Source organism: Ranitomeya variabilis, chromosome 3 (genome assembly GCF_051348905.1).
Source record: "Ranitomeya variabilis isolate aRanVar5 chromosome 3, aRanVar5.hap1, whole genome shotgun sequence".
Lineage (NCBI taxonomy): Eukaryota > Metazoa > Chordata > Amphibia > Anura > Dendrobatidae > Ranitomeya > Ranitomeya variabilis.
This window is the reverse complement of record NC_135234.1, coordinates 161657670-161670813: the sequence shown is the minus strand read 5'-3', so window position 1 is coordinate 161670813 and position 13144 is coordinate 161657670. Positions and strand designations below refer to the sequence as shown.

At 43.6% G+C, this 13144-nt stretch overlaps 1 protein-coding gene across 8 annotated transcripts in view; it reads right to left on the bottom strand.

Annotated features, from left to right (window-relative positions):
* Window positions 1-13144, bottom strand: part of USP9X (ubiquitin specific peptidase 9 X-linked) — a 212878-nt gene that overhangs the window by 157648 nt on the left and 42086 nt on the right. The gene's annotated exons all lie outside the window — the stretch shown is intronic.

Here is a 13144-nt window from a genome sequence, read left to right as displayed (position 1 = left end):
AGACCCTGGAGATTTTCAGACGGCGCTACAGCCTTATACCCGATCGCCATTTTAAAACCGCAATGGAAGAAGTACCCTTACCAGCCGCCATTTTAAATGTGCATCGGGGGTCATTAAGGGTTTAAAGACCAGTTCATATTTTTAGCTTGATTTTTTTAGCTACTGCAGTATTCTTTTAAAAAACTTGAAAGAGTACATGCCTAGTGACTTATTAAATATACATATAACAGGTTGTTTTTTTTAAGGTGTTAAAAATATTGATTCTTTTAGTTTAGTATTAAACATATGTATAGGATGAGACTGTACTTAGAAAATCACACTTCGAAAAAAGATCCTACAGAGATCCCAACTTGAATCCCTGAACAAATTTAACAAAACACTACATTAACCCCTTCATGACCCAGCCTATTTTGGCCTTAATGACCTTGCCGTTTTTTGCAATTCTGACCAGTGTCCCTTTATGAGGTAATAACTCCGGAACGCTTCAACGGATCCTAGCGATTCTGAGACTGTTTTTTCGTGACATATTGGGCTTCATGTTAGTGGTAAATTTAGGTCGATAATTTCTGAGTTTATTTGTGAAAAAAACGGAAATTTGGCGAAAATTTTGAAAATTTCGCAATTTTCACATTTTTAATTTTTATTCTGTTAAACCAGAGAGTTATGTGACACAAAATAGTTAATAAATAACATTTCCCACATGTCTACTTTACATCAGCACAATTTTGGAAACAATTTTTTTTTTGCTAGGAAGTTATAAGGGTTAAAATTTGACCAGTGATTTCTCATTTTTACAACAAAATTTACAAAACCATTTTTTTTTTTAAGGACCACCTCACATTTGAAGTCATTTTGAGGGTTCTATATGGCTGAAAATACCCAAAAGTGACACCATTCTAAAAACTGCACCCCTCAAGGTGCTCAAAACCACATTCAAGAAATTTATTAACCCTTCAGGTGTTTCACAGCAGCAGAAGCAACATGGAAGTAAAAAATGAACATTTAACTTTTTAGTCACAAAAATGATATTTTAGCAACAATTTTTTTTATTTTCCCAAGGGTAAAAGGAGAAACTGGACCATGGACGTTGTTGTACAATTTGTCCTGAGTACGCTGATACCTCATATGTGGGGGTAAACCACTGTTTGGGCGCACGGCAGGGCTCGGAAGGGAAGGAGCGCCATTTGACTTTTTGAATGAAAAATTGGCTCCAATCTTTAGCGGACACCATGTCGCGTTTGGAGAGCCCCCGTGTGCCTAAACATTGGAGCTCCCCCACAAGTGACCCCATTTTGGAAACTAGACCCCCCAAGGAACTTATCTAGAAGCATAGTGAGCACTTTAAACCCCCAGGTGCTTCACAAATTGTTCCGTAAAAATGAAAAAGTACTTTTTTTCACAAAAAAATTATTTTAGCCTCAATTTTTTCATTTTCACATGGGCAACAGGATAAAATGGATCCTAAAATTTGTTGGACAATTTCTCCTGAGTACACCAATACCTCACATGTGGGGGTAAACCACTGTTTGGGCACATGGTAAGGCTCGGAAGGGAAGGAGCGCCATTTGACTTTTTGAATGAAAAATTATCTCCATCGTTAGCGGACACCATGTCGTGTTTGGAAAGCCCCCGTGTGCCTAAACATTGGAGCTCCTCCACAAGTGACCCCATTTTGGAAACTAGACCCCCCAAGGATCTTATCTAGAGGCATAGTGAGCACTTTAAACCCCCAGGTACTTCACAAATTGATCCGCAAAAATGAAAAAGTACTTTTTTTTCACACAAAATTTCTTTTAGCCTCAGTTCTTTCATTTTCACATGGGCAACAGGATAAAATGGATCCTAAAATTTGTTGGGCAATTTCTCCTGAGTACGCCGATACCTCATATGTGGGGGTAAACCACTGTTTGGGTGCACGGCAAGGCTCGGAAGGGGAGGCGTGCCATTTGACTTTTTGAATGGAAAATTAGCTCCAATCGTTAGCGGACACCATGTCGCGTTTGGAGAGCCCCTGTGTGCCTAAACATTGGAGCTCCCCTAAAAGTGACCCCATTTTGGAAACTAGACCCCCCAAGGAACTTATCTAGATGCATAGTGAGCACTTATAACCCCCAAGTGCTTCACAGAAGTTTATAACGCAGAGCCGTGAAAATAAAAAATCATTTTTCTTTCCTCAAAAAAGATGTTTTAGCAAGCAATTTTTTATTTTCACAAGGGTAACAGGAGAAATTGGACCCCAATATTTGTTGCCCAGTTTGTTGTGAGTACGCCGATACCCCATATGTGGGGGTAGACCACTGTTTGGGCATATGCCGGGGCTCGGAAGGGAAGTAGTGGCATTTGAAATGCAGACTTTGATGGAATGGTCTGCGGGCGTCACGTTGCATTTGCAGAGCCCCTGATATGCCTAAACAGTAGAAACACCCCACAAGTGACCCCATTTTGGAAACTAGACCCCCCAAGGAACTTATCTAGATGTGTGGTGAGCACTTTCAACCCCCAAGTGCTTCACAGAAGTTTATAACGCAGAGCCGTGAAAATAAAAAAATAATTGTTCTTTCCTCAAAAATTATGTTTTAGCAAGTAATTTTTTATTTTTGCAAGGGTAACAGGAGAAATTGGACCCCAACAGTTGTTGCCCAGTTTGTCCTGAGTACGCTGGTACCCCAAATGTGGGGGTAAACCACTGTTTGGGCGCACGTTGGGGCTTGGAAGGGAGGGAGCACCATTTGACTTTTTGAACGCAAGATTGGCTGGAATCAATGGTGGCGCCATGTTGCGTTTGGAGACCCCTGATGTGCCTAAACAGTGGAAACCCCTCAATTCTAACTTCAACACTAACCCCAACACACCCCTAATCCTAATCCCAACTGTAGCCATAACCCTAATCACAACCCTATCCCCAACACACCCCTAACCACAACCCTAACCGCAACACACCCGTAACCCTAATTCCAACCCTAACCCTAATCCCAACCCTAACCCTAATCCCAACCCTAACCACAACTGTAACCCCAACACACCCCTAACCCTATCCGTAACCCTAACCACAAGCCTAATCTTAACCCTATTTCCAACCCTAGCCCTATTTCCAACCCTAACCCTAAGGCTATGTGCCCACGTTGCAGATTCGTGTGAGATTTTTCCGCACGATTTTTGAAAAATCTGCAGGTAAAAGGCACTGCGTTTTACCTGCAGATTTACAGCAGATTTCCAGTGTTTTTTTGTGCGGATTTCACCTGCGGATTCCTATTGAGGAACAGGTGTAAAACGCTGCGGAATCCGCACAAAGAATTGACATGCTGCGGAAAATACAACGCAGCGTTTCTGCACGGAATTTTCCGCACCATGGGCACAGTGGATTTGGTTTTCCATAGGTGTACATGGTACTGTAAACCTGATGGAAAACTGCTACGAATTTGCAGCGGCCAATCCGCTGCGGATCCGCGGCCAATCCACTGCGGATCCGCGGCAATCCGCAGCCAAATCCGCACTGTGTGCACATGCCATAACCCTAACCCTACCCCTAACCCTAACCCGTAACCCTAACCCTACCCCTAGTTCTAACCCTAGTTCTAACCCTAACCCTAGTGGAAAACGGAAAAAAAAAAAAAATTTCTTTATTTTATTATTGTCCCTACCTATGGGGGTGATAAAGGGGGGGGGGGGGGGGGGTTATTTATTATTTTTTTTATTTTGATCGCTGTGATAGAACCTACCACAGCGATCAAAATGTACTTGTAAGGAATCTGCCGGCGCACTGCGCATGCGCCCGCCATTTTGGAAGATGGCGGCGCCCAGCGAGGAGACGTACGGACACCGGGAGGATCGGTAAGTATGAAGGGGTGGTGGATCGGGGCACAGGGGGGGTAATCGGAGCACGGGGGGGTGAATCCAAACAAGGAGGGAGCGAACAGGAGGACGGGGGAGCCGGCAGGCGGACGGAGGGGACCGGACCCCATAACAGAGGACTGGGGGGGCGATCGGTGGGTGTGTGGGGGGGGGTCACTTCAGTATTTCCAGCCACGGCCGATGATATTGCAGCATCGGCCATGGCTGGATTGTAATATTTCACCAGTTTTTTAGGTGGAATATTACAAATCGCTCTGATTGGCAGTTTCACTTTCAACAGCCAATCAGAGCGATCGTAGCCACGGGGGGGTGAAGCCACCCCCCCTGGGCTGAAGCACCACTCCCCCTGTCTCTGCAGATCGGGTGAGATTGGAGTTAACCCTTTCACCCGATCTGCAGGGACGCGATCATTCCATGACGCATACGCTGCGTCATAGGTCGGATTGGCACAGACTTTCATGACGCAGCGTATGCGTCAAAGGTCGGGAAGGGGTTAAAAAAAAAAAAATTACAACATACCTTTCCTGAAATTGCCCACCAAAGTTTAGAATTTGACAAAAACAAATCAACAGTCTTGTGACATCAAATTAACACATGCGCAATTCTGAACAAAATGGTGCCTGGTGTCCATACCACGTTTTATCCACTTGTCAGTGGTTTCTTTAGGGCTTGCGTTTGAAGCCCCCCCCCAAAAAAAGTATTTACTGGTTTTCAAAAACTCCATTGTCCACAGCCAAGCCATCAGATACAATCGTATATGTTCCAACCCAATGGATAGAGATGAACACCTTGGTCGCCTCAGAAAGAACTTTTTGAACCAGGGCTACCATCCAAGAACAATTGAAAATCAGATCACAAGAGCCACCAGAATATCAAGGAATCACCTGCTACATTACAAAACTAAAGAAGAAAATAACCGGGTACCTCGAGTAGTTACCTACAATCCAAATCTGGAGGCGCTAAGGGGAGCTGCACGGAAATTACAACCTTTACTGCAAAAAGATGCCCGACTACAAGCAATTTTTCCAGACCCCCCACTACTGTGTTTTAGGCAGCCCCCAAATCTAAGCAGCATCATTGTCAAGAGCTCCCTGCCCTCTCCAACAGCTGCAGGTACCTTTCCTTGCAACCAGAAAAAATGTAAAACCTGTCCATTTATAATGACCACGGACAAGATAAAGATCCCCAATTCACATCAGGACTACAAGATACCAGGTACATTCAGCTGCGTCACTTCTAATGTGGTGTACCTAATTATTTGTACTAAATGTCCAACTGGGGGTCTGTATGTAGGGGAGACAGGGCAGAAACTGAGAACAAGGATGAACGCTCATCGCCATACAATAAGAGAAAAAAGAATGGATCTACCTGTGGCAATACATTTCTGTCTCCCAAATCATAACATTATGGACATGAAATTACTTGTATTAAAGGGTAACTTCAAATCGCAGAAAGACAGGAGAGTCTGGGAATATAAACTGATGACGACCTTTGACACTCTAAATGCAGGAATGAATGTGACACACGGATTTATGTCTTTTTACATCAACTAATGAACTTGCCCATCAGACCATGTGGGGTCATCACAACAGAACCAGACCCTAATCACAGGACAATAAAACAATCCTTATTTAAGAACTGGCCCAATATTTATGGACGTAACTGTTTATCACCCATGGTAATTCTGCTTCATGTCACCTGGCTTATCCATGGTTTTTTTCCCCTCTCTTTTTTTTTTTCTTTTTTTCTTCTATACTATGTTGTGCATAAATATGTGATTCTTCAGAGTTTGTTTTAGTCTTTGCCTGATGAAAAGACGTATGTAGTCTCGAAAGCTTGCAATTTGTTACCATCTTTTCAGTTAGCCATTAAAAGGTATCAACCACTGAGGACTCTCAATTCTAAATATTTTTCTATCTACTGGCTAACACGGTACCAAGATATATTTCTTTTCTTGTTTTCACTGTCATTCTGTGCTTCACAGCAGGGCCAATCATTTAAAATACACCATCACACACACACACACACACAGGTTTGCTTTCCCTTTATCTGCCCCCTTCTTTGATTAGCAGCTCTGGCTTCATAGAGCTGGAAAAGGATGGAAATAAAATGGTAAACAAGCAGGTGGGACGGTTCATTTAAATTATTTGGCACGCTGCCTGGCTTCTCATGGGACCCTGAAAGAGAACAAACAGGACATAGACTTTCTGAATTCTTTGGTTGACTCTAGATATTGTAAGAGGCATCTCCTAACGTCTAGCGTATTAAATACTTTAACCCTTGTTTTTAGGGTTATCACAGAAAAACTATTCCTGGGACCTGTAAAAGGTTGTTACTAGAGTTGAGCAAATTTGTTCGGGTCCCTGCTTATTCGGCAAGCTATAGCGCTTACCGAATAAGCTGCAGAGGAAACCCGGCTTCTTGGATTGCTGCCTGTTTGTTGGGCTCTCCATGCATGTGTAGTGACTGTCATTAAGCCACTACACATGCAGCTGCGGAGCCGAACAGCTGATCAGCCCCCTGTGGAGGGCAGCGTAAAGTACTGCAGTGCGCAGGTGCCGGGCGCCTCTGACCTTTCCCAGCGCCTGCGCACTGCAGTACTTTGCTCTACCCTTAACAGGACAGATAAAGTACGCCTGCGCAGGAGCCGTGGCGGGAAGCAAAGAAGAGGATGTCATCATATGAAGATGGGAGGCGCCGGACGCGGACCGCGACACCCATCAGACCGGGATCGCCCCTGGGTGAGTATAATCTAACTTGTTTTTTTTATCTTTCAGGTTACATTGGATTCCCTTAAGAACTTTCCCAAAATATTATGAAATCTAGGAAAAAAAATTGCACTGGATATTCTAAGGGTGGAGTTTAAGTTCTCTGAGCATCTTCTAGTTGCTGGAAGTGCCAGCTTAAACACCATGCAGTCAAATGGAGACCCCTCAAGTTGGAATGTAGTATGGGGTCCCAGGGATAGGAGTTCTGGGATTTCCTGAAGTACCCACAGGTCTCCCCACAGCCAGTCGGTGTAGCCAGGTGAACCAAGCTCTCCTGGGTCAGAAAGGGCCTATTAAAAGGAAATCTGTCACCTAGTTTTTTCCTGAAGTTATAATCCCTTTGTCTAGGTTTCCTTCGGCTTTCTCTCCCCCTTTTAGAATTACCCACTAAAACTTCCTGAAGTTTGACCATGCCCAAGTCACAGCAGTGATGCATGGTAAAATGATATTTTGATATCTTACAGAATTCCCTGTCATATTTTGGCCCAAAATACTTGCTCCCAAATTCAGCCCCTACCATTGGGATTCCCCAAGGCCAATGTTTTTTAGTTGACCCAAGCAAATAGGCCTTTTAAGCTCTCTCCGGGAAAAGCGCTGCGGAATATGGTAGCGCTATATAAAAATAAAGATTATTATTATTACTACGTGGCTGTGCTATATACTACGTGGCCTGTGTTATATACTGCGTGGGCTGTGCTATATACTACGTGGGCTGTGCTATATACTACGTGGGCTGTGCTAAGCGTGACGTACATACATACATATTCTAGAATACCCGATGCGTTAGAATCCCCTCACTGGGAGCACTTCCATAACTCATACCTATAAGGGAAGCCTTTCCGGCAACTATTTGCCCTCTGTGCAGTTCCCTCACTGACCTGGGGCAAGTGGTGGCGCCAGAGAGCCGATCCCTGCTGGGTCCTTCACTCCCCTCCCCAGAGGTGAGTGAAGTCGACACACCCTTCCCCTGTGCGATCCGTCACACCTTCTTAGGGTGGGTCACAGTTTTTGGTTTTTTTATTAAATTGGAAGACAAACTGCACACCTCTAAAAAGCAGGGTAAATTATCCAACAAAAGACCAATAAGAACAGTGAGTGGATATATGGAGATATATATATATATATATATATATATATATATATATATATATATATATATATATATATATATATATTTTATTTTTTTTTTCCCTCTTCTTAACCTTTATTAGGTATATAAAAAAAATAAAAAAAAAAGTGTCAAAATAGAATCACATATAAACAAAAAAGGGGAGGGGGAGGACCCTTGTGCAAAAAAGTGAACCCTATACCAACACAGAAATGGTGGGGGAAAGGTAGATAAAAATACTGACCATGTAAGGGGTTACCAATCCTATGACCCTGTAAACTGAAAAGGGCTAGTAGCTTATAATGACCAAAATATGCTAAGAAATAGGACATACAGTATATGTGAGCTAATACTCAGAGCGAACCTGTAAATATGCCAGCTACTAATATTCCTTATGGTCACAGTCACTTGCAGGGTATCTCCCTATTCGTCAAGTGCCATAACATGTAATACCCTTAATAACACGGTTAATGGGTACCCATGTGTGGTATAGTCTAATCAACGTGAGTATCCAGACAGTTCCCTCTGATAACTACCTATTCAGCACGTTATATAATCAAACACTGTCAGTACACTTAGCAGCATGTTAAAGAAGCATGTTATCCAGTAAATACCGCAAGTATGAGTCCATATGAAAATGGTTTGATGCAAAAAACTGAGCGTCCCTTATGGTCATTTTTATTATGCGGTGACTGTGAAAGTCATCAGGTTTTTATTCTGACGCTGGCTTGTGCAGAACAGCTATTAAGCAAGGACACGGCACTCTGTGACAAAATGAGAGTTGGTGCTCAAGTAGGGTATACAACCCAGTGACCAATGTATAGCAATAACTTGGCACTCAGTCAGTTATGAAGTGAAGGTCATCAGTTTTTATTGCACGTCCAGACAGTTTCAATGGTTAAACGTTTTCGGTCCCAAGTGGACCTTCCTCAGAACAATTTCAATTTATCTGAGTTGCTCTTCGCGCGTCCACACTGGCGCTAGAACGCCACCAGCACTGTATTCTCCTGCTCCAAATATGGGCCACAGCATTCCTTAAGCGGCTTAGTACGCCAAGAGCCCACATGCCCACATATTGCAACGCCATACAGTATTAACCCAGAAGGTGTTTTTCTCCTTCTGTTCATATGGTCTAAACCAGCAACTCAGATTAATTGAAATTGTTCTGAGGAAGGTCCACTTGGGACCGAAAACATTTAACCATTGAAACTGTGTCTGGACATGCAATAAAAACTGATAACCTTCACTTCATAACTGACTGAGTGCCAAGTTATTGCTATACATTGTGCAGAACAGCGTCATGATTTATGCCCATTAATGTGGATAGATCTCACCCGATGTTGGAGAGACTGATTGTTATGACATCTCTTCAAGGGAGGAAAGCCATTTGCATTCTGTAATTTAATAAAATTCGCAAGAAAATTTGCATCTGTTCTGGCTTTACTTGTGGTGATTTTTCAAATTTTATTATCCACCTTAGAAAACAGTGTCTCCCGACTCGTTTTACCGCTTGTACACACACAGCTTCCGATAATCAGGAAGTTGTCTAAAGGTACCTTCACACTAAGCGACGCTGCAGCGTCGCTGTGTGGTCGCTGGAGAGCTGTCACACAGACAGCTCTCCAGCGACCAACGATGCCGAGGTCCCCGGGTAACCAGGGTAAACATCGGGTTACTAAGCGCAGGGCCGCGCTTAGTAACCCGATGTTTACCCTGGTCACCATTGTAAAAGTAAAAAAAACCAAACAGTACATACTCACCTTCTGCTGTCTGTCACACGTCCCTTGCCGTCTGCTTCCTGCACTGACTGACTGCCGGCCGTAAAGTACAGCACAGCGGTGACGTCACCGTTGTGCTCTGCTTTCACTTTACGGCCGGCGCTCACAGTCAGTGCAGGAAGCAGACGGCAAGGGACGTGTGACAGACAGCAGAAGGTGAGTATGTACTGTTTGTTTTTTTTACTTTTACAATGGTAACCAGGGTAAACATCGGGTTACTAAGCGCGGCCCTGCGCTTAGTAACCCGATATTTACCCTGGTTACCACTGTAAAACATCGCTGGCATCGTTGCTTTGGCTGTCAAACACGACGATACACGCCGATCTGACAACCAAATAAAGTTCTGAACTTTCAGCAACGACCAGCGATATCACAGCAGGATCCTGATCGCTGCTGCCTGTCAAACACAACGATATCTCTAGCCAGGACGCTGCAACGTCACGGATCGCTAGCGATATCGTTTAGTGTGAAGGTACCTTAAGGGATGAAAAAATTATCTTCAGCCTTTAAGGGAGCTGACATTTCTGCCACTATCTTTGTAAATGTTCTTGGGGGCATAGATAGGTCAAGGGGGAGGACTTGAAATTGTGAGAGTTAGGGGTCCCTGAATGTTTACTGCTACTCTGAGGTAGGAGGTGGGGGGGGGGGCAGTTCATAAGGGAGGACAGTGTGGTGGTTATAAGTTATAAGGTAGGTGAAATGTGAGGGTTCATTTGGTGCAGGAAACACAGTAAAGCAAATATTGAGTCGCATAGCATGGGAGATATAAGATGAATAAAATAATGTGTAGAAGAGGACCGGAGAAGAGAATTCTGCAGAGACGAGCTGTGGGCGTTAAGTCTTATGACGTCTGTACTACATGCTGGATTCCTGGTTTCAAATCCCACCAAGGCAACAATCTGCAAGGAGTTTGTATGTTCTCCAAGTGTTTGCATGCTTTTCCTCTGAGCACTCCAAAGAAATACTGATCGGGAATTTAGATTGTCAGTCCCAAAGGGGACAGTGAAGATTATGACAAAAGTGCTGTGAAATTAATGGCAACATAAGTAAACACTACATGTAAAGTACCTGTCAATATCATCAAAACAGAATACAGTATAGTGACACGAGTGTCTCATAAGCGGTGGGCCAAAACAAAAAACAGACACTCAGCTATAACATTTAGTGGGTACGGAAAGTATTCATGCCCCTTTCACTTTCATCGCAGCCATTTGGTTAATTCAAAATAGTTCATTTTTTTACTCATTAATGTACACTCTGCACCCCATCTTGACTGAAAAAAACAGAAATGTCTTTTTGCAAATTTATTTAAAAAAAAAAAAAAAAAAAAAAAAAACTGAAATATGACATGGTCATAAGTATTCAGACCCTTTGCTCTGTACTGAGCAGAAGCACCATTTTGAGCTAGTACAGCCATGAGTCTTCTTGGGAATGATGCAACAAGTTTTTCACACCTGGATTTGGGGATCCTCTGCCATTCTTCCTTGCAGATCCTCTCCAGTTCCGTCAGGTTGGACGGTGAACATTGGTGGACAGCCATTTTCAGGTCTCTCCAGAGATGATCAATTGGGTTTAGGTCAGAGCTCTGGCTGGGCCAGTCAAAAATGGTCAGAGAGTTGTTCTGAAGCCACTCCTTTGTTATTTTAGCTGTGTGCTTAGGGTCATTGTCTTGTTGGAAGGTGAACCTTCGGCCAAGTGTGAGGTCCAGAGCACTCTGGAAGAGGTTTTCATCCAGATTCTCTCTGTACTTGGTTGCATCCATGTTTCCCTCAATAACAACCAGTCGTCCTGTCCCTGCAGCTGAAAAACACCCCCATAGTATGCTGCCGACACCACCATGTTTCACTGTTGGGATTGTATTGGGCAGGCGATGAGAAGGTTTTCTCCACACACCGCTTAGAATTATCACCAAAAAGGTCTATCTTCGTCTCACCAGACGAGAAAATCTTATTTCTCAGTCTGGGAGCCCTTCATGTGTTTTTTTTTTTTTTTTTTTTAGCAAACGCTATACGGGCTTTCGTATGTCTTGCACTGAGGAGAGGCTTCCGTCGGGCCTCTCTCCATAAAGGCCCGACTGGTGGAAGGCTGCAATGATAGTTGACTGACTTTATGGAACTTTCTCCCATCTCCCTACTACATTTCTGGAGATCAGCCACAGTGATGTTGGGGTTCTTCTTTACCTCTCTCACAAAGGCTCTGCTCCCGATTGCTGAGTTTGGCTGGACAGCCAGGTCTAGGAAGACTTCTGGTGGTCCCAAACTTCTTCCATTTAAGGATTATGGAGGGCACTGTTCTCTTAGGAACCTTGAATACTGCAGAAATTCTGTTGTAACCTTGGCCAGATCTGTGCCTTGCCACAATTCTGTCTCTGAGCTCCTTGGCCAGTTCCTTTGACCTCCTGATTCTCATTTGGTCTGACATGCACTGTGAGCTGTGAGGTCTTATATAGACAGGTGTGTGCCTTTCCAAATCAAGTCCTATCAGTTTATTTAAAAACAGCTGGACTCCAATAAAGGAGTAAAACCATCTCAAGGAGGATCACAAGGAAATGGACAGCATGTGACTTAAATATGAGTGTCTGAGCAAAGGGTCTGAATACTTATGACCATATGATATTTCAGTTTTTCTTTATTAAATTTGGAAAAATTACTACATTTCTGTTTTGTTCAGTCAAGATTGGGTGCAGAGTGTACACTAATGAGAAAAAAATAGAATTAGACTTACCGGTAATTCGGTTTCTAGGAACCTTCCACGACAGCAGTATCGGAGGATGTCTCCCCGCCCTAATAGGAGACAGGAAACAAAGAGGTTAAATACCCCTCCCCTTCCTGCAACCACCAGTGTTTTTTCTGGACACAGTAGCATGTATAGTTACCACTTAAGTGCAGGAATCATTTAATAAATACATCAGATAGGGAGGGAAATTAGTGCTGTCGTGGAAGGTTCCTAGAAACCAAATTACCGGTAAGTCAAATTCTATTTTCTCTAGTCACCTTCCACGACAGCAGTATCTGAGTGATACCAACCGCTAATTTCTTTAGGGAGGGACAACTGCTTGGAGAACGTGTCTGCCAAACGATAGGTCCCTATTGAAGTTGAGCCTGTAGTGTCTGGTGAATGTATGGACTGACGACCAGGTGGCAGCTCTGCATATCTGCTCCGATGATACGTTTCTCCTCTCTGCCCAGGAAGTCGAGACTGAACGGGTGGAGTGGGCTTTTAGTGAAGCTGGAGGTGCAAGCTTCTGGGATGAGTATGCAAGACTAATGGCTTGTTTAAACCAATTAGCGTTTGTGCTTTTGGCTGCTTTCTTGCCCTTATTTCGTCCTGACCACTGGACGAACAGGTTTTGGTCCAACCTCCAACTTTCTGTCTGTTGGAGGTAGAACAGGACCACTCTACGGACGTCCAGGGTATGAAAGACCTCTTTTGGATTAGAGGGATTTGGGCAGAATGAGGGTAAAATGATGTCTTGATTTCTGTGGAAGTCTGAAACTACCTTAGGCATAAAGGAAGGGTCTAATTTGAGGATTATACTATCCATGGTTATGGTCAGGAATGGCTCCTGGACTGATAAGGCCTGTAGTTCCCCTATACACCTGGCGGTAGTGATAGCTACCAGGAAGACGGTTTTAAGG